The sequence below is a fragment of the Crinia signifera genome, chromosome 5 (genome assembly GCF_055691185.1).
Source record: "Crinia signifera chromosome 5, ASM5569118v1, whole genome shotgun sequence".
In the NCBI taxonomy this organism is placed as follows: domain Eukaryota; kingdom Metazoa; phylum Chordata; class Amphibia; order Anura; family Myobatrachidae; genus Crinia; species Crinia signifera.
The window spans coordinates 184,308,174-184,333,174 of NC_139221.1; the positions used below are offsets into that span (position 1 = coordinate 184,308,174).

The following is a 25,001-nucleotide window of genomic DNA, read 5'->3' on the forward strand; positions in this document are numbered from 1 at the left end:
TTTCCTATGCTAGCTATGATCCCTTGCGCCCATTCTCCTAAACCAGAGAACCAGTGCATTGGATTCAACCAGGAGGTCCATTCACTAACTTTGTTACCTATTTCTGCCAGGCTGATATTATGTTCCCTTCTAAATTCCCATTTAAGCTGAAGAATCTCATCCATCCGATGATCGATGATTTCTTCTGGGTCTTCAGTATTGTTGGTGATATATGTACAACACTTCACCCCAAACTGTGTAGAGAGGGTGACACAATATCCTCCTGTCATAGCTGTCAGATAGTTCAGCACCATCCGATGTTGGACTAGCTCTCTTTTATATGCTTGCAACTCCTTCCCAGTGTATCTAAAGGTGTCATCATAAATCTCTGTGATGTTATCTACCAAGCTAGCTAATGCTTGTATATATTTAAAATTTATGACTCATCTGGCGGTATTGGTGATATCTAAAGCAATGAGGAGTTGGATACCGAACGACTCGTGTATCATTTCAGAAGCTAGGGGTTCTTTTTTGATTGTTAAATCCCTTTTATGGATTTGGTCATAATGGGTATGAGTGTAAGGAGGAGGTATACCTCTGTGTATGCCCACCATCTCATCATGTGTGAGGGTCATCACTTCAGGTAACACTATGCCTAGATAACAAATACCAACGTAGTTCATGGAGAGCCATTTGTACGCCCTCCTACCACAAATATAATAAACATCGTCAGGGAGAAAATAAGGGACAGAGTATTTCATGATCTTGTCACACATTATCCATAAGAACATCCCCGTCCCCTGTTCCCTGACTTGTTCCTCACAGATTTCTGGCTGTAGGGTTACATTACAGTAGCCGGCTGATACTCTGCCGGCCATCATTTTACTTCTCTTCACCGTGTAGACATATTTATAGTGTCTCCCACTGGTTCGGATTTTTAACAACAATTCTTTATCAATAGGCTCTCCATCTGGACGCTGGGAGTAAGTTATTGTCTGGTTATGCCATGTCACTTCCCAAGTACCAATCGCTCTGGAACTCGAGAAGTTCATACATACTAGGGATTTATCCACTTGGTATGGGTGTAATCTAAGACTAGGGGACCTGGTATACAGGTATCTCTTATCCAATGGCCTCCCCTTATTTAATACGCTTATCTCTGAAATATTAAGCGGGTATGGGACTAGGCCTACACTACTCCTTTTATGTAACACTTGTGAACACACCCAGCATTCTGTTTGGTTTAAGACCTTACCCACTAGTGAGTGGTAATCACTCAAAGGATGTCGGCCTGTAGTTGCCTTACTTGTCGACTGACATCGCTGGATGCATTCTTCTTCCATTTTAGGTTGACAATATCTACAGACACAGTACTCACCAGACAATAACTCATCACATAGCCCTTGAACTACGTTTCCCTCATACCTTTTACCTTCTCCTGTCATGGGCAAAGTTTCAAGCTGGTTTAGGGATTCTACCTCACCCATATCTGGGTCCATTATTACACTGTCAGAACTCCGCTCCGATCGCTCTAGACTGTGGCAGCCACCGAGTATCTTGGGATGAAGAAAAGAACACAGAAAGAAAACAAAGAAATATATGCATAACTGTGAACCTGTTGCTTGGAGTCCTTCCATCATCTCTACCCAGGAGACTTTTATTTTGCTCTGCTCTGGGACCTTTGTTCGCTCAGGTTGCTCGACCTTGGCTGCTTCTCAGTGTTCCCGAAACAATGCTTCTAGCGACACTTCTTCTCTTTCGCTCTCTGCACACTGGGATTCTGGGTTACTGGCTTTCTTGCAGTGGGACGAATGTATCCAAGTCTCTCTCTCTGCGACTTTAATTGATGTAGTGCTGGTCAACAAAACTTGGTACGGTCCTTCCCAACGGTCTATCAAACAACCTGAGCGTAAAAAATTTCGGATCATAACAAAGTCTCCTGGTTTAAGATTATGACAATTCTCGGTAGGCATATCAGGGTTCAGTAACTTCAGCTGCTTTTGTTGCTCCCTTAGCTGTTTGTTTAGCTTTAGGATATACTGTACAGTTAGCTCATTGTTACATTTGAGATCATCCTGTGGGTCTATCATGATGTGTGGCTGCCGACCAAACAATATCTCGAAGGGGGACAAGTTGAGCGGAGTCCTGGGAGTGGTCCTAATGCTATACAACACAATAGGCAGTGCCTCTGGCCATAACAACCCTGTTTCAGCCATAACTTTACCCAATTTGTTCTTAATAGTACCATTCATTCTCTCAACTTTGGCGCTCGCCTGGGGACGATATGGAGTATGAAGTTTACTATTAATCCCCAGGAGTTTACACATGATTTGGAAGACCTCTCCTGTGAAATGAGTGCCTCTGTCACTCTCAATGACCTTTGGGATACCATACCTACAGACAAACTCCTGACATATTTTCTTTGCTGTAAAGGTAGCAGTGTTGGAGGCAGCGGGGAAAGCCTCAACCCAGCTGGAAAACATGTCAACACAAACTAATACATATTTCAAATTTCTACAGGGTGGTAACTGTATGAAGTCGATTTGTATTACCTGGAAAGGGCCTTCTGTAGGAGGGATGTGGGATGGCTCTGTTGGGATGGCTTTTCAACGTTCCTCCTCAAACAGGTGAGGCATGACATTGCCACTCTACCTGCTTGAGAAGCGAACCCTGGTGCACACCAGTAGGCTTTTACCAGCTTGCACATACCTTCCTTCCCAAGATGTGTCAGCCCATGGGCCGCCTCGGCTAGACTAGGAAGGTATGCTCTGGGGGCCACTGGTTTCCTGTGTCCATCTCTCCAAAGTCCGGTAGACTCTTGGCCACATCCCTTCGACTTCCATACTGCTCTTTCCTGTGGGGAACACAAATTCTGCATGTCTATCAGTTTGGATGTGGATACCATGTTCAGTGTACAAAGGTTGGTAGGATGGGTGAAAATATTTACAGGGCATGCGGCCCTTTTCGCTGCCTCATCAGCGCGGCTGTTACCAAGTGACACCGGGTCCTTCTCTGATGTGTGAGCTTTGCACTTGATAACAGCCACTCTGTCTGGAAGCTGAATAGCTCCCAGAAGTCTCCTAATATATGTCGCATGCGCCACTGGTGTGCCAGCCGCCGTCATGAAATTTCGGAGGCGCCATAGGGCTCCAAAATCATGGACTACTCCGAAAGCATATCTGGAGTCGGTATATATGTTGACTGATTTTCCTTGGGCCAGTTCACATGCTCTGGTCAGTGCCACCAGTTCCGCTACTTGTGCTGAGTGAGGTGGTCCCAAGGGTTCAGCTTCCACAATACCTTCTCCATCTACTACTGCGTAGCCTGTGCACAGCTCTCCCGTGTCCGTCTGTCTATGACAGCTACCATCTGTGAATAAGGTTATGTCTACCTCACTTAATGGGCTGTCGCTTATGTCAGGACGTGCTGTGAAGGTCTGATTCAGGTAGGTCATGCAATCATGTTTGTCCTCACCCTCACTAAACTCTGCTTTACCATATTCAGCAACATTCCCATCACCCTCCACCCTTTGTGCCTTGGAGGGCACATGAGGAAGGAATGTGGCTGGGTTTAGTGTGTTGCATCTTTTGATGGTAATATTTACTGGGGCCATCAGCGCCAGTTCCCACTTAGTGAACCGTGCTGAGGACACATGACGTGTTTGGGCAGAATTTAGGAGGGCAGAGACAGCATGGGGAGCATGAACAGTTAAATCGTGTCCCAACACTACGTCCTCACTGTTACTTACTAGTTGTGCTATTGCAGCCACACTTCGTAAGCAAGTTGGGAGTGAGCGTGCTACTGTGTCCAGCTGGCCACTGTAGTACGCTATTGGTCGGTTGGCATCACCATGTTTTTGTACAAGTACTCCTGCCGCACACCCACCTGATTCAGTTCCGTACAGTTCAAAGGGTTTCCCATAATCTGGCATTCCCAGTGCAGGGGCCTTTGTTAGGCTCACCTTTAGTTCCTCGAAAGCCAGCTCAGATTCCTCAGTATGAGAGACCCGATCTGGCTTAGTTGAGGAAACCATCTCTTGCAGTGGTAATGCCAGAATAGAGAATCCTGGGATCCAATTGCGACAGTATCCACACATGCCTAGGAAGGTACGGATCTGATGCTGGGTCTGTGGCAGTACCATGTTCTGAATCGCTTGGATTCTGTCCTCGGTGAGGTGTCTCAGCCCTTGGGTAAGGCAGTGGCCCAGATACTTAACCCTGGTCTGGCATAATTGCAGCTTATCCTTTGATACTTTATGTCCTGTCTCTGAGAGATGCATCAGCAGCTGTCTAGTGTCATCCACTGATGACTCCAGTGACTCAGAACACAACAATAAGTCATCAACATATTGTATCAGTATCGAACCACTCATGGGTTGAAAGGATTGTAAACAATCATGCAAGGCCTGGGAGAAGTCATGCTGGGGCTGTCTATGAATCCTTGGGGGAGTCGTGTCCAGGTATACTGTACTCCTCTGTAAGTAAAGGCGAACAGATACTGGCTGTCAGGGTGCAAAGGGACGGAGAAGAACGCTAAACACAAATCAATGACTGTGAAATGAGTACAGTGAGGTGGGATTTGCATTAGGATGACAGCTGGGTTTGGCACTACGGGGAATTGGCTCTCAACTACTTTGTTTACCCCTCTTAAATCCTGCACTAGTCTGTAGCCCCTCCCCCCGCTCTTTTTCACAGGAAAGATGGGACTATTGGCCGTGCTGGAAGTTCTAACTAGGATTTCCTGTTGGAGCAATCGTTGGATCACTGGGAATACTCCTAGCTCAACTTCAGGTTTTAAAGGGTACTGCGGTATTTTTGGGGCTATCCTGCCTTCTTTTAAGCGGATTTCTACTGGAGCTACATTTGCCATTAGCCCAGCGTCTTGTCCATCTTTAGTCCAAAGGGAACCCGGTATTTGTGCTGTAATTTCAGCTACCCTAGATGGATTTGATTCTACAACAGTGGAATACAACATTAGCCTCTGAGGACTGTCCAGCATATCTTGCACTTCTTGTGTAAGATTTTTAGGAGTGTCTAGGAATACCCCATCGGGAGTGCAATAGATGACACATCCCATTTTACATAGTAAATCTCTACCTAGGAGGTTAGTCGGGGCCGCTGCAGCCAACAGGAAAGAGTGTTTGGTATGCAGAGGCCCGATTATAACCTCCGCTGGTTTCGTCAGTGGGTAATGTTGTATTTTTCCTGTTACCCCAATTGCCGCTACTGATTGGTTAGTGAAACCCAAGTGAAGAGGAGTGTTGAGAACAGATCTGGCCGCCCCTGTATCAACCAAAAAGGTTTGCCTTACTCCAGCTATATCAACCTTCACCTGAGGTTCCTCTCTAAGGTGTTGAGTTAATCTAACTGGCTGTAGGATACAGGTATGACCTGTTTCCTATTGTCTGACCTGGGTTGCCCTTAGCACAGTGTCAGCCATCAGATGGGGAGGAGGCATGTTGCGTGACCTGTCTGTCTCCTCCCATTGTCTAGGGGCTGGGTATCTCCGTGTCTCACCTTTGTGAGATTCCCATTCTCGCTTATGTGTCTGATAATTCCTGGGGTTTCCTAACCTACAATGAGCTGAGTAGTGACCTTCCCCATTGCAGTTGTAACAGATAATTGGTTTTCTACCTGTGTCCCTGGTGTTTCGTTGGTATGCAGCTTTATTTGGGGCATTAGTAAGGGCTTGGATGCTAACCATCATCAGTTTGTCAGTTTGCAGTTCCCTGTGCTTCTTAATGTTGCGGTCGTGGTCCACAGCAGATTCCCGTAGGGCATCCACTGTCATTCCACGCCAATTTGGAAAAGAAGTTTGGACTCTGGCTCTCAGGTTTTCCCTAAGCCCTTCCACTAGCACAGAGACAATCATCTCCCTCAGGTGGGGGTCGTCCTTAGGCTCAGAGACACCAGTGTACTTTGATACCTCCAGTAAGGCTTTTGTAAAATAATCAGCAGCAGTTTCGCCATCTTTCTGTTTGATGGTGAAAATCTTGCTATATTCTACTGCTGCAGGAAAATACACTCCCAACTGTAAGTTAATCAGGCGTATATTCTCCTGGTTGATCTCATCATTTATCTCCTTGTCCACTTTCAATCCACTATCCTGAATGAATTTCGGGATGTCAATGTGAGTGGGGAGACAGGCCCTCAACATGATTCTCCAATCCTTGTTGGTGGGCTCATCAGAGTTTCCTAGATCCCTTACAAATTTCCGGCACAATGCCAGATCTTTCCTTGGGTCAGGGAAATCTGTAATGATGGACCGCAGCTCTAACCGTGTCCATGGGTTTAGCATGGTCATCTTTCTGGTAGGTATCACACCCTCTCTGTCTGCCTTACCATAGGGAACCTCCAGTGTGCGCATAGGATATGTTTGTACCACACTCGCATTACTGGGACCTGCTTGGGAGTCATTTGTGTCTGCGCTGTGTGGTGCATCATTACCTGAGTCCAATACTATGCTGTTGGCATCAGCCGTCTCCTCCTCCTGTGCTGGGGCCTCAACAGCGGGTTGAGCTTTTCCCTCAATCATATTAATTGCATGAGAGACGGCCAGTGCCAACAGCTGCTCGTTTTCCTCTCGGGTTTCCTTGTAAGGGGATAAGACAGGGTACAGGTTAGCAACGGATACATTATTACTTATACCTTTCTTATGAGTCATTATCCCCTTCGGCACATATGGGGGTGGGGGAGCTGATTCTATTGTGGCAGCGGTTGCATTTATATTTTGGCTGATTGTGTCTCTGCTTCCCCATTGTTCCTGTCCTTCCTTCTGCCACAATTTAAGAATATCTATATGCTTCACTCTCTCCTTACGACTGGAGAGTAGGCATATTTCATCTTTTACTGCCGATAAGATTTCCGGATCGAAGCTACCAACACTGGGAAATTCTAACTTGCTGCCTTGTGTCATTTTTCTCCATTTATTTTGGTAAACAACTGCGAGTTCACCGTGCTTCCTGCACATAATAAAAGCAGCCGATCCTTTTGGCCGGCTTGCTTCCTCCCTAACATGCACGTTATCACAGCGTGACCCGTTATTACCCATAATTACAGGAATAAACGTTCACAGCTTAATAGATATCGGTGGGTTATTAATTATCTGAGAGCTCCCCAAACACTCACTTCTACAGCTTCCTAGAACATCCCACAGTCAAGCAGGTGCGAAGGATACGAGGTACGATACTCAATCACCAAGCCTTTCAACTAGCAGCGAACTTCTAGCCAAATTGCTTGGTGCGGCACAATTTTTCCAGGGTATAACAAACTTGTTTTCCTATACCCCCAAAAATTGGATTTCTAAAGTAGCTAATCGGAAACAAGTGCGTTCCGATGTATCTTCTTGTACCCTCCTAGCGGAATCAATTCCACTGAAGGGGCAGTTCCTATGGGCACGTCGTCACGTGAACCCTGTCCTACCTGGACTGTCCTACACTGGACTACACTGCGCTTGAGTCGTGTCGTCACACACCCGTTCGCCTCAGTTATTTTTCACACTGGGCGCTGGTTACACCTTGGTCTTATGCATATATTTGAAATATTTCTGTACAGAAAATCTTCCCAGGCTGGTAGCTTTTCACTAGATACTTATGCAGGTATAAATCCCTTATAATACGCTATAGGAATCTATTAAAATAATGCTTGAGTTGCTTGCTTAATGAGAAAATGAACAAAAAGAAAAAACTTATTTTCTCTTTATTTAATCACCACCTTATCCACAGTATATTGCTATACTGTTTAAATAAAGCTAGTGGTTCAATACTGTTCACCTTTGAGTTCCTATGTGTGCTGCATGTGCAGTACCAATGAACAGCCACGTGTGTACATGCGCTGTTCACAGGCCGCCGATGAATCGGCCACCCACGTGTTCTATAGTGTATTTGCAAGGTTGCACTCGGGTTTCGCTATACGCAGTAATTGCGCCTAAATGTGGAATAAATCCCTTAACTCCGTCCGAAAGTTACGTATCAAGATGCGAAATAAATCCCGCACTTAATCCGTAAATCACGTACAAAGATGCGAAAATTTCCCGATATGGGCACGTGCGCGCGTACCTTGCGTAATACACAATAGACGCTTTACGTTACTGCAAAAAGGCCCAGGGCTTGTCGCCACGTGGCGGAGTCTCTGGTTTTGCAGTAACTAACAATAAAAGTTATAGTTTTGCACAGAGGGGATCCTCTATGTACTATAATAAACACAGACTCCACGTGTGCGAACCTTATCGCACGTGGTACATATACTATAATAAACAAGCAGCCCAAGACACTATACCCCGTTAAACTACTTGTGGCAGGCAGAAGTACAGTTTACTAAACACTTAGGTATGATATGCTTTAAAACACGTGGCTTTCACTTATTGTACTCCGGGTTCAGCGCTAGCACTTCCCGAACCCCGCACCGCCGCGGATTCGGCCTATCCAGCAATGGAAACAAATAAATACTTCCACCCTTTTGCTGGTATAGGTCGAGCCGCACGCCTGGTACTGAGTTCTGGACTGTGGAGCGGACGGACGAGCCCTCAATTGTTAATGACGATTAAATATGACCAGAGAGACAATAAGTGAAAAGCGCTGGTTACGTAATAAGTCCGCAACCAACGTACCCTTTATACCTAACTACGTGCGAACAAAGCGTAGCGCAGCGTAGCGTACCTTTTATTGTATTATGTACACCAAGAACCAATACCTTAATCAGAGATTCCTTCGCAGTACTTTGTCTCTAATCTGCGAATATACCTTATCGGACAGTGTCCGTAATATACCTTGTCGCTATTATGCGAATAAACAGACACGACCACTGTATAGAAATAAGGAGATAAGAACTCCGTAAAAAGGTTGTATTTAAGTCCCTAATGGACAAAAGGGGGTTACAGAAATAAGAATAAACAGGTATAACAAGTAATACAATATACTAACAATGAATACTAAACAGACTCTGCTAAGGGGAAAGAAAACAGATACAAGACACAATCAGCCAATCAATACAATAAGAATAAATACCGTTAATGCAACCGTTACCGTTCTCATCAAATATGCGAAGTGTAGTCCAGTCAGAGCTCGCTATCGTTCAGGAATGAACTATAGCCCGGTGGACAGTCAGGGAAAGGTAGATGTGCCGAAGAGACTTTGGCTGCTCTGGGTCGCCTATCTTATAGGGTCAGAAAGGGGAGGTCAAAGGCCGATCTCATTGGTCAGAGGTCGAATGTCAGGTCAGCTGTGATTGGGAGGTAAGATGATACACCTGGTTTGGCTAGGTCCAGGGGAGTGAACTTTAAGAGTCCTTTGTTTGGTGGTTTCGGCGTCAGCAGTGATAAGAACCGGTTTCATCTAGATTCCTTTGTTACATACTTTCAACAGAAACTGTCCCTGGAATATGGATTATGTCCATAACTGTCGAGCCGTGTATATTGCGGAATATTCGCAATGACCGGAATACTTCGCACAATGAACGGAACGGAACGGTACTAAACATGATACAGACAGATGTATGCAGGGCTAACTAAGCTATGTGTGGCGTTCTAAACCTTTAACTATATTTTACTTAGTGTCAGTATGTATTTATGAATTTATGTGTGATAGTATGGCTACTCTTCTGGTCCACTTTGTCACGCATACTCGGGTATGGAAACTTTATTTGCGCAACTCTGCGAACCAAAATGGCGGCCATACTATCCTAAAATGGCGTGTGTGTAACTCGACTTCCATACCAGATAAACACTTGGTGGGAGGCAGAGCTTCTCCCTACAGGAGAGCCCCCCAGCTGGATCACCCTTTTCCCAGCCCACACCTGCCCGCACTGTACAGCCATAGGAAGCCCCAAGCGGCCTCCTGTGCTGCAGCTCTGTCCTGCCGCTGGTTGATGCTGTCCAGGCGCTAATTAAAGCTGTGGTACAGGCTCCCAACACCGCAACCCCCCTGGAGAAAGCTGTGGTACAGACTTTTAACACCGCAACCCCCTAGGAGAGAGGGCAGCATCAACCAGCGGCAGGACAGAGCTTGGGGCTTCCTATGGCTGTACAGTGCGGCCTTCCTATGGCTGTACAGTGCGGGCTTCCTATGGCTGTACAGTGCGGGCTGTGCAGTGCGGGTGGGTGATCCAGCTGGGGGGCTCTCCTGTAGGGAGAAGCTCTGCCTCCCACCAAGTGTTTATCTGGCTGCTGGTTGTATTGTGGCTGCTTGCAGGGGAAGGGACAGGGTGTCATGGCTGTGTTAGTATGACAGCCGCTCCACCACAGGCCCTAGCAGTGGTTCTCTGAGCTGAGGCTGTGCATAGGGAGCGGGACTCTCGGGAGGAGTGGAGAGCTGACAGCCAGGGCTCGTCTCTGCTACTTACTTCCCGGAGGCTAGCCCCGCCCACCACAAACACTGAGCACGGCAGGAGGCTCAGGCTCCATCTATCAGGCCAGCCCTGCTCTCCGTCCCTGCTCCTATGCTGCTGTGAACTGAGCTGCCTCCCTCAGACTAGAGATGGGTCATTCGCGAACAAAGCAAATCTTTTGAACGGATCCCATGAAAGCCGCCGATCCCAAAAAGGTGATCCGTCGTTCGTTTACATTCAGTTTTAGTATAAAGAAGACGGGAGAGAACAGTATGTCCTTTTTCTGGTGCACCTAAATTATTAAAATTTAACCTTTATTAAGTATTTGCAAAATGATTGTGAAATATAAAACACATGTAACACAAAGTGATATAAAGACACAACAAGACAATCAGATATAAAGACACAAGACAAGCAGTTGGCTAAATAGCCTGGGAATCAATGGCAACAATTGTTGCCATTGATTCCCAGGCTATTTAGCCATCATTAAAGGGAAAAACGTGAAAAACAAATCACACATCACAGCAAAACAAGTTCACAAATAATAAAGAACAATTACTAAGATTATATAAGTCAAAACTGTGTATTATAATGTGCCAACTGCTCGCCACCTGTTTTGAAAAACACTTGATTGTCTTGTTGTGTCTTTATATCACTTTGTGTTACATGTGTTTTATATTTCGCAGCCATTTTACAAATACTTAATAAAGGTTAAATTTTAATAATTTAGGTGCACCAGAAAAAGGTTATTGTCTTATTACAATAGAGGGTCCTACTTCCCAACCAATTTTGTGTCCTGTGCGATTTGCACATCTTCTGTTTTCTACTTTCAGTTTTGTTTTTAATTACAATGGATTTTCCTGATCACAGCACTGCCCCCTGTGGCAGCTGAGATGTACTGACTCCGGAGACTGAGTTCAGTGCTGCTACTGCAAGTAAAAGACAGTGGGGGGAATTTACTAAAGGAAATTTGTAAAAAATAGGTGTATTTGTATCCAGAAATACACTTATTTTTGAGATTTACTATCCCGAAAATACGGCAATTCGTATTCGTATTGATAGCACATCAATACGAATACGAATTGCCTTATTTTCGGGATAGAAAGGGGGACTAGGTTTTTCATATTGGTATTTCCCCTACGGCTGCATACGACTGTTTCAGTCGTATGCAAAGTCGTATTCCGGAGGGGAAATTACAAAGCAGTCATATACGACTGCTTTGTAACCCTCCGATGGTGTAACCATTCGTATTAGCGGCCGTATATACGGCCGCTAATACGAATAATTTGTAGCAGTCTGCACGGATCAGTCAGATCCGTGCAGGCTGCGGTGTAATTTTTTTTTTACAAAATAAATAAATGGAAAAAAAAAACGGCGTGGGGTCCCCCCCACAGCCGAAACCAGCACCAGGCTGACGGAGCCTGGAGCCGGTAATTAAAAATCAGGGAACCCGACAAATAGGGGTTCCCTGATTTTTAACAACCAGCCCCAGGCTCCTGCTCTGGGGCTGGTTCCCAAAATACGGGGGACAAAATGACTGGGGGTCCCAAGTATTTTAAGAACCAGCCCCAGGCAAAACCAGCCAGCAGGGTAATGCCACAGCCGGGGGGAGACTTTTTATGCAAGTCCCCCCGGCCAAAGCATTCATCCCTACCGACCAGTCAGCCTGGCCAGGGGCCCTGGGGGAGTGGGGACCCCGCCAATGAAGGGGTCCCCCCCCTCCAGGACTTACCTGACCAGGCTGAAGCCTGGTACTGTCCCCGATGCCCCTGGGCGGTGGGCATCGGGCTGATTATGGTGTAAAAAAAAAGATAAAACTATTGTTTTTTACTGTGGCACTACAAGTGCCAGCAAGCCTCCCCAGCAAGCTGGGACTTGGAGAACCACAAGTCCCAGCCTGCTGGGCATTAAAGGGCCCGCTGGCACTTGTAGTTCCACAGTTAAAAAAATAGTACACAAAACACACTGACACACATTTTAAATAAAAGTTTAATACACACATCACAAACACACTGATACTTACCTATCTTGATCCCGTCGGTAGGTCGCTGGCTCTGGTGTCGGCGGCTCCGGTGTCGGCGGCTCCAGTGTCGGCGGCTCCGGGTCGGCGTCTCCGAGGTCGGCGTCCTGTCTGAAGAAAATTCATGTTGGACCTGTGGAAGTAAATCCTACTCACCAGGTCCTCCATGGATGGTCTTCTGTCTTCTCTCTTCTTTTCCAGGACTTTATTCTTTATCTTCTGTCTTCTGTCTTCTTCTTCTTTACGCTGCCGGCTGCCGGGACTTTCAGAGCTGGAGAGATGTTGCCTCCTCGACGTCTGGACTAAGAATGAGTTCTAGCCAATCAGGAGCCGCCTAGTGGCCAATCAGGAGCCAGTAAAGTCGGCTCCTGATTGGCTAGAATTCATTCTTAGTCCAGACGTCGAGGAGGCAACAGTGTGTTTTGTGTACTATTTTTTTAACTGTGGAACTACAAGTGCCAGCGGGCCCTTTAATGCCCAGCAGGCTGGGACTTGTGGTTCTCCAAGTCCCAGCTTGCTGGGGAGGCTTGCTGGCACTTGTAGTGCCACAGTAAAAAACAATAGTTTTATCTTTTTTTTTACACCATAATCAGCCCGATGCCCACCGCCCAGGGGCATCGGGGACAGTACCAGGCTTCAGCCTGGTCAGGTAAGTCCTGGAGGGGGGGGACCCCTTCATTGGGGGGGTCCCCACTCCCCCAGGGTTCCTGGCCAGGCTGACTGGTCGGTAGGGATGAATGCTTTGGCCGGGGGACTTGCATAAAAAGTCTCCCCCCGGCTGTGGCATTACCCTGCTGGCTGGTTTTGCCTGGGGCTGGTTCTTAAAATACGGGGGACCCCTAGTCATTTTGTCCCCCGTATTTTGGGAACCAGCCCCAGAGCAGGAGCCTGGGGCTGGTTGTTAAAAATCAGGGAACCCCTATTTGTCGGGTTCCCTGATTTTTAATTACCGGCTCCAGGCTCCGTCAGCCTGGTGCTGGTTTCGGCTGTGGGGGGGACCCCACGCCGTTTTTTTATTTATTATTTTATTTTTATTTATTTTTACACCGCAGCCTGCACGGATCTGACTGATCCGTGCAGGCTAAAACGAGAATACGACAGGAAAATGGTGTTCTATTTTTCTGCCGTATTTTCGTGGACAAAAGCAGCCGTATTTTCTATACGGCTGCTTAGTAAATCAGGAACCACCATTCTTTTGAATGGTGATTTCTGTCGTATTCTATCGATGGTGTAGACATACGAATGTTCCATCTTTAGCACTACGAATTGTTGTATTTTCGGGATAGTAAATCCCGAAAATACAAATTCGTAAAAAAAAGGTGTATTTCTCCCTACGAATACACCTTTTTTCTACGAATCCATATTAGTAAATTTCCCCCTAAATGTAAAAAATAAGTGTATTTCTGGATACAAATACACCTATTTTTTTACAAATTTCCTTTAGTAAATTTCCCCCAGAATAAAAAGGCTGCTGCTGCTAAAGAAGGCCATCGGTGCAGACACCATCGATGGTTGCCATCGATGGCGATTCTGCACCCAGCCATCGATCAGTGTTTTACTCGGTTATGGGTGTTCTTATTTGTTCAGCTCAATGGTTTTTTTTTTATTAAAAAATAATGGGAATAAATGATTGTAAGACAAAGTATGCTTCGTTATTAACAAATTACCCCTTCTTTCAAAGTGAACCGTTGATCCCCCTAAAAGACCTTCACCAGGAAGTCCCTGCTCCTCCCAGGAAGGACAAAGGAGCAACACACACAGACATGTGAGTGTGTACTGGGGAGAGGGAGGCTGTGTATAATGTGTGTGTGTGTGTGATTTAATACAGAGGGGGGAGGGGAAGGGTGTATAATGTATCACAGTGTGTGTGTGTGTGTGTGTGTGTGTTTGTGTGTGTGTGTGTGTAATTTAATACAGAGGGGGGAGGGGAAGGGTGTATAATGTATCACAGTGTGTGTGTGTGTGTGGGGGGGAGTGTATAATGTATCACAGTAATTGGGGGGGGGTGTATAATATATCACAGTGTTTGGGGGGGAGGGTGTATAATGTATCACAGTGTTTGGGGGAGGGGATGGTGTATAATGTATCACAGTGTTCGGGGGGGGGAGGGTGTATGATGGATCACAGTGTGTGGGGGGGTGTATAATATATCAGTGTCTGGGGTGGGGCAGGGGGCTGCATAATGTAATATAATCTTATGGTTATGTCACGTGGACAGGCTGTAATATGGGGGGCTGGTGTGCATAATGTATTGGCTGTAATATGGGGGATGTGTGTATGGGATGCAGTTAATATCCCGGCGGTCGGGATCCCGGCGTTCAGAATCCCGACGCCGGAATCCCGACCGCCGAAATACCGACATATTCTCCCTCCGTGGGTGTCCACGACACCCCTGGAGGGAGAATAAATTAGTGTGCCGAGCGTAGCGAGGCACCGGGCCCGCTGCGTGGCGAGCGCAGCGAGCCCGCAAGGGGGGGCGATCCACGTCCCCCCCTTGTCGGCATTTCGGCTGTCGGGATTCCGGCGTCGGGATTCTGAACGCCGGGATCCCGACCGCCGGGATTCAGTACTGAATCCGTGTGTATAATGTGTGTGTGTGTGTGTGTGTGTAATTTAATACAGAGAGGGGGAAGGGTGTATAATGTATCACAGTGTGTGTGTGTGTGTGTGTGGGGGGGGGGGGTTGTACAATGTATCACAGTGTTTGGAGGAGGTGTATAATATATCACAGTGTTTGGGGGGGGGTGTATAATGTATCACAGTGTTTGGGGGGAGGGTGTATGATGTATCACAGTGTGTGTGGGGGGTGTATAATATATCAGTGTGGGGGGGAGGGGCAGGGGGCTGCATAATGTAATATAATGTTATGGTTATGTGGACAGGCTGTAATATGGGGGGGGCTGGTGTGCATAATGTATTGGCTGTAATATGGGGGATGTGTGTAATATAATGGTACTGTATATGTTCTGCACATTTTTTTTTTAAGAGGCCTGTGATTGATGTTTATAAGTGAATGAGGTGTATGTATGTTTTTTAAAGTGACAGAGGTGTGTGGGATGTATTCAATGCCGTGGGAGAGCGGCGACAGCGAGCAGGGCTTCCTGCTCACTGTCTCCACTCACCCTGACAGTATTCAACTCACCCCCCTCATACCCCAATTCCCCCTCGTTCCGTTTTTTGAGCGAGGGGGGAATTGGCGCATGCGGTTGCAGAAGCAGCGAGACTCACGGCTAAATACAGCGGGTTCACTGCATTAGCCGTGGGTCTCGCTGTTTGGGGGAATCAAAGGACGGTGAGTTTTCCCCCAGAACGTTGAATAGGGCAAGTGGCTGGCGAGGGTTTTCTGCGATCCTTGCTGTTTAACCCCCTTGGTGGCCGCATTGAATACTACCCTGTGTGTGTGCAGTGAAAGTTGTTTGTGCATGTGTGTTTTTAGTGAAACAGGTATGTGGTGTATTTAAGTGAGGAGTGTGAGGGTTTTTAAGTGATAGAATGATGTGTGTGTGTGTGCATGTTAACTGAAAGAGGAGTGTATGTGTCTGAGTGAGTATGTGTTTGTGTTGAGTGGCCGTCGCGGATTTAGAGGGATCACCAATGAATGTGCCCCCCTGTCGTTTAGGTTATTTTAGTTTTACATTTTTTAACAGCTGACCCACATACCACCTCTAACAGGAGCCAGACAACCCGCAAGCCACCTCTCACAGTAGCCATATGACCCGCAAGCCACCTCTTGAGGGGGCTGTGACACATCTGTGGGACAGAGGTGTGTGTTTTTATTGAGTGACAGAGGTGTCTATGTGTGTGTATATAGATACTGTGTATATATTGGTGAGGGGACTGTGGTAGACCAACATTTATCTTGCCTCCGGTAAAGGACCTTACACCACTGATGCCACTGATGGCGCATGCAAATGGTCGCCCTTTCTCTCTCACACTCTCTCCCTGTCTGTGTCTCTCACAAACTTTCTCTTTTCATTCCTCACACTCTCCCTCTCATACACTCTCCCTCTCACACACATTCCCACTCTTTCTCCCACCTCTGTCTTGCACACTCCGCCCCTCTGTCTCTTAAGCTGTGTACACACAGGGTGATATTTAGCACGTATCGCTGGCAATATGGTTGCTGAGCGACCATATTGCCAGTTATTTCATGTGCTATGGGCGATAAATTGCCGGGAGCATGCTCCCGTGGCCAGCCCTGCAATGGTTGCTGGTCGCAGGAGCATTCTCCTGCGACCAGCGCTTTCCCCGGCAGTCAGCTGTTTCCCCCAGGCAGTTTCTCCTTCTCATCAGCGATCATCTCTGGTCTCTGATGAAAAGGAAACACTGAGCAATATATTGCTTGAAAACAGGACACTGAGCAATATATTGCTCAGCGATATATTCATGGCCAGTGCTAGGGTGTCCGGCTACCTCCTGCAAACCATAAATTTTTCGCCCTTTCACATTGCCATTGCAACAATCTGCAGCCCGATTGTTGGAGTGTATGCAACAGGCGATCATATGGAGGATCTCGGGTGCATGTACATGTATGCATACACCATCTCAGTGCTGTGTCCGCAAAATGTTGCAGGCACTAAAGGTGCCCATACACGCTGTGAGAATCGCATACGTTATGGGCTAGATCACATCACACAGCATGCATGCAATGTGTGTGCAAAGCGATCTGAAAGCAGTACAAAAAGTATGTGCAGCACATACTTTTTGAACTGTGCGATGTGATGCCTGATTGCAGCGTGTATGGCCATCTTTAGGCACATAACCCAGCCCATTATTTAAAAAAGTGTCTAAATTAATATTAAAAAATCTACAATTATTAAAAAATGAGCTATAAACATGTATAATAAAAAAACTCATTGTTCTTTTACTGTTTAACTCTTGTGCAGTCCCTCCTCTTCTATCTGCCTAGGCAGGATGCTGAGGATGCCATTACACCCCTCTCATGACTGAGGGGATAGAAGGAGGAGATGGAAGAAGAGGGGAGGAGATAGAGGGGGTGGACTGTTGAGGACTGGCAGTGGCACTGGCACAGCACACTGAGAAGAGGGAAGGAAGGGGAGGTGGCGCTGCTGCCTGTTCGTCATTTTATTGACAGCTGACAAGTGCAGGGAGCAATGGGTAGGGGGCGGATCCGGACATGACATGTCCGGCCAGGCATTTGCAGACAGCGCTACATGCCTCAGCTTAAAAGTCCGTGAGGAAGAGGGGGCAGGTCGCAGGAGGAGGATAGTGTGTGTGCGGTGCAGGGAGCTGCTCAGCCTCTCCATACTGCCGCCCGCTGTCAGACAGGAGCTGCTGGCGGCGTGCAGGAGGCTGTGACAGTGAGGGTTGAGGCAGCTTTAGCAGAGCAGGGAGGGAGACAGCGCCTTTTCAGCATGGCACCTCCCTGCTTTGCAGGAACTGCTGAGTGGGTAGCGCCGGCCCTGGATATATTGCTCCATGTGTACACAGCATTACACATGCATTCTCTGTCTCTATTTTCGTCTCTCTTTTCTTCTCTTTGGGCCTTATTCTAGTTCACTCTTTCTGAAAAAATCATTCTTAGATGGACAAAACCATGTGCACTGCAGGTGGGGCAGATGTAAAATGTGCAGAGAGAATTAGATTTGGGGGAGTTATTTTGTTTTTGTGCAGGGTAAATACTGGCTGCTTTATTTTCACACTGCAATATAGATCTTACTTTGAAGTAAAAACCCCACCCAAATCTAATTCTCTCTGCACATGTTACATCTGCCCCACCTGCAGTGCACATGGTTTTGTCCATCTAAGAAGGATTTTGTCAGAAATAGTGAACTAGAATAAGGCCCTGTGTCTCAGGATAGGCAGCAAGAGAGGCAGAAATATTTTCTATAAAACATATAATGCAGCATCGACATCTGAATCAGGCCAAGGCCCTTATTCTGATCGGTGCGGATATTCCCGCATTCTTACGGAGCGGTCCGCACGCCACGGTGTTCTGCCGCGTGCGGCCATCGTCCGTAGAAACGCCCACGTGTCCTCCGCATTCGGACGGACTCACTCTTTAAGAACAGGGCGTGTTTACGGACGACATACAAACCATGCGTGTGCGGGAGAAACACTCCGATTCTGCACGGTATTACAGAGTATTACAGAGTATGCTCGGGAATACCGCATCCGACCGGGAGCCAAGCGGTGCTACCGCCCGTAAGCGGAGTATTTACGCCAAACAACCCACTATTATGTATCTTCTGCAATACATCACATGACCCACTTATTCAATTACCTATCCTCATAAAAAACTGCTTATTTGGAATTGGAATCAATTAGATGCCAATATATCCTTACAAGCATGCCTAACACATGCATTGCACACATTAACCCTTACAGCAATTTAAGTGCAATGGTTTGTATTAGACCCTGTGTAAAAGATTATAAACAATCTACACATATACTGTTTAATGTGCAAATAAAACCAACAACTGTGAACTTGCATAAACCATTTATTAGAATCCAAAATTAACATTTAAATAAAAAAATATAAAATAATAAATTAGATAAGTAGATCTCGCAGGTCCTGCAGATCGGCTAGTAATAGCCGCAAATGGTGCTCCGCCCGCAGGAGGGCCCCACGAACCCCCTCATCTGCCGGTGTGGTGTCATCTGTGGGCATGTCAAAGGGGCAAAAATTAGTCATGATATTCATGCATACATTTCACATACTGCGACATAAATTGCACAAATGCTAGGTGACGTGTATATATATATATATATATATATATCTATGTAGAGAGATAGAGACACACATAGATAAATAGATATGACACATACATATCTACATACATACAAACTTATTTACTACATACTGTGTTTTTTTCCCTCTACCCTTTACTCTGCAGAAGACATAACAGTCATAGTGTTTCTTCTCAGTCACAACCCACCCATGACTAACCAATGACAAGCATGTCATGGCCTCCGTCAATAAGAACTTGTCACAATCTCCTCAGTCTAAGTTCAGTGATGGTTCGTGGCATGGGAGTTATGCAAATGTCAGGAATGCACAGTACACATCCTCAAAATCATAATTCACTCTAAACCAACCTACAATTCTGTGAGGGCAAAAAAACAATCTGAACTACAGGGGGTGTTTAGGTAGAGGAGGCTCCAGGGACACTGGCAACTTGTGACTCCATTCCAAGGTAGGCCGGGCCATACTCCATTTATAGCATACATCCTATAGTTTATAAATAACATTCACCAACAATATAGATTCCACTATTTGATGGGTCATAATCAACGCTTGCAGCAGGTGAATTTAATCCACAAATGATCCACTCATCCCTTTACTCCAGGATCCTGTTTAACTACAACGGTTATGTGGCAGTCAAAATGGAGCTCCAAGCCATCCCACAAACCTGTGTAATTCAGAGGTGTCCTGGATGAAAGGGATGCCTTGGACACCCCATCTAACCCGTACCTGTATCTGTAGCTACCCACTTTGGGGTCTGTATTAATAGGATTGTACCAAAAGTTTTAATCACCAGTGCTACATAACAAATACCAGTACAACTACTTCATGAATGATGCATTATGTAAACATACCGATCTGATGGGACTCCGGGGCCTGACACGCCTCCTCCCCCTCGGATTCGGACACCTCTGGGGCAACCGTGGCCTCCTCAGCCCCCTCCTCCGCCAGCTCCTCCGCCACCATCACCTCGTCCACCTCCTCTGCCACAACCACCTCCTCCACCACCACCACCTCGTCCACCTCCTCCGCCACAACCACCTCCTCCACCACCACCACCTCCTCCACCTCCTCCTCCGCCACCAACACCTCCTCCTCTGCCACCAACTCCTCTTCCACCTCCTCCACCACCACCTCCTCAGGCACCTCCTCCTCCTCCACCACCTCCTCCACCATCTCCTCCACCTCCTCCACCATCTCCTCCACTTGCTCCTCCACCATTTCCTCCTCCTCCTCCACTTGCTCCTCCTCCACCCTTGCCGCCACCTCCTCCTCAGGCTCTTGGCCCTCCTCCTCGGCCAGGGCTGCCTCGGCCTCTTCACGTGCCTGTCGGGCTCGGGCTCGTGCTGTGTGTTAGAATAAAAAATCATGGTCAATGTCGGGTCATTGGGGCACATGTATTAATCCATAACAAGACATACATGGAAGGGTGATAATGATGGCAAACGATGCTGGAAAGTAGCTCCTTACTGTTAATGGACTCCAAAATGTGACATTTAAATTATTATGTGATTGTTAGTAATTTGTTCAAACATTACAACCCTGGCATTTATCAATGTGTAACACATATTAGATCTGGCACATTGTATGCATCAGAATCATCAATGCTATGTCATTACATATAAAAGCCACATGACTGCATGTTAACCAGGAAGAAGCACACATAACAGTCTATGGACTTTTAAACCCATGGACACCCACTTATCATGAGACACATTTTATTGTTTCTATATGCTATGTTGTAAGTGCGAAATTTCATAGCTAAAATACTCACACTCAGCTATTTCGCCCCTAATTTGCTGTAACAGCTGGGGCTGGCGCCTGCGGAGGTCCGACCACCGCCTCTCGAGCTGCCCGATGGTCCTCCGCACCCGAGTGCGGGCGTAAATCCTGCGGCCTGCCGCAGCATAGGCCCGGCGCTTATGTCTATTGCTGATAAAGGGCCCCGCACGGCCCAGCCTTGTCTCCATGACGGAGACCAGAACCCTCAGCTCCGCAGGAGAAAACGGGTCTGCCCTTCGTGTCTCCGCTATGTTAACAATGGCATCAATCAACCAATCAGGTGGTGGCATTGGTTTATCACAGTTATTTGTGTTAATAACTTTATTGTTCATCTTTACATGAACAGCGTCTCTGCGCCAACACAAATGGTGACAAATTCGCATGCCTTCAAAACAGTAGTGCTGATGTATGTTAATGAACAAATCTGATATATATAAAACACAGTGTGTATGCACTTAGCAAATCCAATGACGCCTCGCTCCGCCAAGCAACGCGTGCTATAGCTTAGCAACGCATAGCTGTACTTAGCATTACTTACTCTATGCATCTATGTGTATGCGTACATTTATGTTTAAAAGACACATACACATACTTGCAGGTATCCTGAGTCCAGCATTATACACCAGCGCTGCCTGCCTGGCTGCCTGGCTGGCTGGCTGGCTGCCTGCCTGCCTGCCTGCCTGCCTGGGTGCCTGCCTGCCTGCTCCTCGAAATGTTTAAACATGTTAATAAATTCAAATATCATATATATATATATATATATATATATATATATATATATATATATGCAAACAAATCATACATCAACACAGGAAAAAATCCCCAACACATTAGAGAATAAATCAATGTACTCACCAGTCATCAGGGATAGTATCAACTACAATAATGAAGATATAACAAACACATAAGATCCCTTGTACAAGGTATAATAATGAGCACCTATATTGTACTTCCCCCAAAACTAAGCACATATGATAAATATCTACTATTTCTTTGCCATTAGGAGGGCAGGCTGGCTAATTGTCGTTTTGTAACACTGACAACTACCACACTGTACTTATTTGAAGGGGTGATTTTTACAACAATTGGTGTGTTCTGGTCAACTAGATAAAATGTACCTGAAGTATCTTTGCGCCACAGAGTCCCGCAGCTGGTATCCCCTCCGGCATTCAGGGGCGCGGGATGGGCGCATGGGCGGATCTTGCGGCTCAGATGGTACCTCCCACTCATCAAAGGGTATCTCACGCCGCACAGCAATGTTGTGGAAAAATATACACAGGCCCACGATCCTCGACACCATTTGAGGCGCATACTGTAAGTCACCACCAGTGCGGTGGAGCACTCTAAATCGACCCTTTAAAAGGCCAATTGAGCGCTCCACCACTTGCCTGGTGGCAACATGCGCCCGATTGAATGCCTCCTGTGGGCCCGGTGCTGGGTAGCTGTACGGCGTAAGTAGCCAGGGCGTACATGGGTAACCGGAGTCACCCAGAACCCACGCATCACGGCCTTCCAGCTCTTGTAGTCTTTGCCATATCCCGGTTTGTCGGATGACATGAGAGTCATGGGCACTTCCGGGAAACTTCGAGTTGAAGGCGAGAATCTCCATGGATGGGCCACATACCACCATCACGTTCAGTGAGTGGAACAATTTGCGGTTCCTATATATCTTCTCACTTCGAGATGGAGGCACAAATGGTACATGGGTGCCATCCACAGCCCCTATCACATTAGGGAAGCCAGCAATTTGATGGAAGGCCTGCTGGCTTCTGCGCAGGGTCTCGGTGGCAAATGTCATGGCCATGAAGTGCCCCTTGCGCCTGAACATGGCCGACGTCACACGCCTCAGGATTCGGCAGAAGGCCGGCTGAGATATTCCAGCAAGTACTGCCACTACTTGTTGGAATGATCCTGAGGCGCAGAAATGCAACACCGCCAGCAGCTGTGTGTGAGGCGGAATTGCTGTCGTGATCCCGTGTAGAGGTTCCAGATCACTCTCAATTAACGAGAGCAGATCCAGAATTACATGTGGCGGTAACCGGTACCTAGTAAGTACCTCATCATCGGGCATAGCAAACAGAGTCACCCGTGTGCGATAGATTCTAGCACGTCCTGGCCTCCTTGGGCGACGAGTGGGGAGAGCCGCAAGTGCCCTTAGCCTCCTTTCCATGTCCCGCAGCATTGCTTCAGCAACCTATAAAGAAATGAACATAAATACTGATGCACCTATGCACATAATGGCCATATCCCACTACAAATAGATTTGTAGGCTTCAATACGTACAATAGATGGCCGCCCCGTAAAATCCCGAAGATCCATTTGACTCTATAATGATGTAACAATAATATGAACTCAATACACACCGTCCTAAACACACAGATGCTTACAACATCGAACTACTAAACACTACTTGAGTATCAAAGGTGTCTGCATTTGTTGCCGACATCATGTACTATGAGACATTCCAGCTATTGCTGGGACATGTTGTCCTGCAATAGATGAACACACACAGGTTTCAGACCTGTGAGTGAAATAGTGAACATGTGACATGTTGCAATAATGCTACAAAGACTTTGCTGGCCCAACAATCTGTAGTCAGTGAGGCAATGGTGCATACATTCATACACTTACATTGTTAATGGATAACATATCTACAAGGACCATGGAAGAGCTTACCTTAGACCCTGACAAGTCCAGATCTGGAGACAAATGATTCTAGCAGCAATTCACTATTTATAGGCCTGTCACATGTGTGGTCTATAACAGTAGTGATGAGTATTGCATGACTTGTGGCCTGGATTTTCTAAGGGATTGGGCTACTTTTAGCTTGCAATCAAACGCCACAATACCACAGTAGTCATGAACCAAATGTCATGTCATGCTAGCAAATAGCATGTGTATTGTGCGATAGTCACAGGTGTAGCAGAAGATTCTATGCAATGTTAGAATTGGTGACCAGTATTTCATGTCGAAATTTCGCCAGGTTTTACACAATGGAATTTCCGCCACCGTATGCGGCGCGAAAAAACAGCGACGTACGCTCGTGCACGGAACGCAGCTGCCGCTGATGTCCGCCAAACAGGATACACAAACAGTATATAAAGGTGTATTAGAAGGTGACAATGTTGTTGCTAACATGTCTGGATCACAACCAGAGGTGGACCCAGAGCTGCAGCAACTATTTCACCAGATGGACTCCAGCACCACCTATGTGCCACTGCACATGCAGCCAGTGGGTAATGAGGAGGCTGCTGGCCCTTCTACAGCAGGGCAACCTGCACCTGACCATTCTACAGCAGGGCAACCTACACCTGGCCCTTCTGCAGCAGGGCAACCTGCAGCTGGCTCATATGCACCATCAGCAGAATCTTTTGGAACACAACCGGGGACTTCACAAGATAGTACCATGGCCAGCACTTCAAGTGCAGCGACACGTGCCAGGGGGCGTGGCCATGGACGTGGCAAGGGGAGAGCGAGGGCAACAGAGGAACCAACTACAAGAAATAAGGCATATGAAGCACAGGAGCTTGCCATACTGGTTCCCCGAGCACGTGATTGGATTGAGTGTCCATCGGAGAAGCTGACACACACACGCAGATGGAAGATTTGGGAACAGATAACGGCAGAGATTAATGAAGTAGCGCCACAAGTTCGTGAGACGGACCATGTGAAGAAGAGGCAAGTTGTTTTGTGATACATGTGCCCAGTAATAGACAAGTAATGATTGAATTCATGCTTAGATGGATTTTGCAAATGGCCCGTGAGGTTGTTACGATACACAGACATTATTGCCATGTTATTTAGTTGAGAGTTAGAGTATGGTGATTGTGAATGTGTATTGTAACGGTTGATATCATAGTTGCATGTAATGTTATCTTTTGGACATTAAGCACATGTCGTAATATGTAGCACAGAGCAATGGCTGCAACAGCAAACATCTGGAGTGACATGTATTAATATGTCAACTTACATTGCAGGTGGCAGGACTTCAAAACCAACCTGAAGAGGAAGATGACCAAGCGGTGGGAACACAGCCAGACATCTGGGGCCGGGCCCATGCCATCAGGGCTAGAGCTCACCCCCCTGGAGTTGATGGCCGAGAGCTGTATATCAGTTGAGGAGGTCAGGGGGGTGAGCACGATGGATAGCGAGGCCCCAGCTGAAGTGTTTGCGTCTTTTCTGGAAGGTAAAT

The 25,001-nt window shown here is 46.8% G+C and overlaps 1 long non-coding RNA gene across 1 annotated transcript; it reads right to left on the reverse strand.

Moving 5' to 3' along the window:
- Window positions 1–18,764: 18,764 nt before the first annotated feature.
- Window positions 18,765–20,002, reverse strand: LOC146079610 (uncharacterized). Its single transcript, XR_014474644.1, has 2 exons — window positions 19,882–20,002; window positions 18,765–18,942 (listed from the first exon to the last, which is right to left on the reverse strand). It is a non-coding gene; the product is annotated as an uncharacterized LOC146079610 (long non-coding RNA).
- Window positions 20,003–25,001: the final 4,999 nt, after the last annotated feature.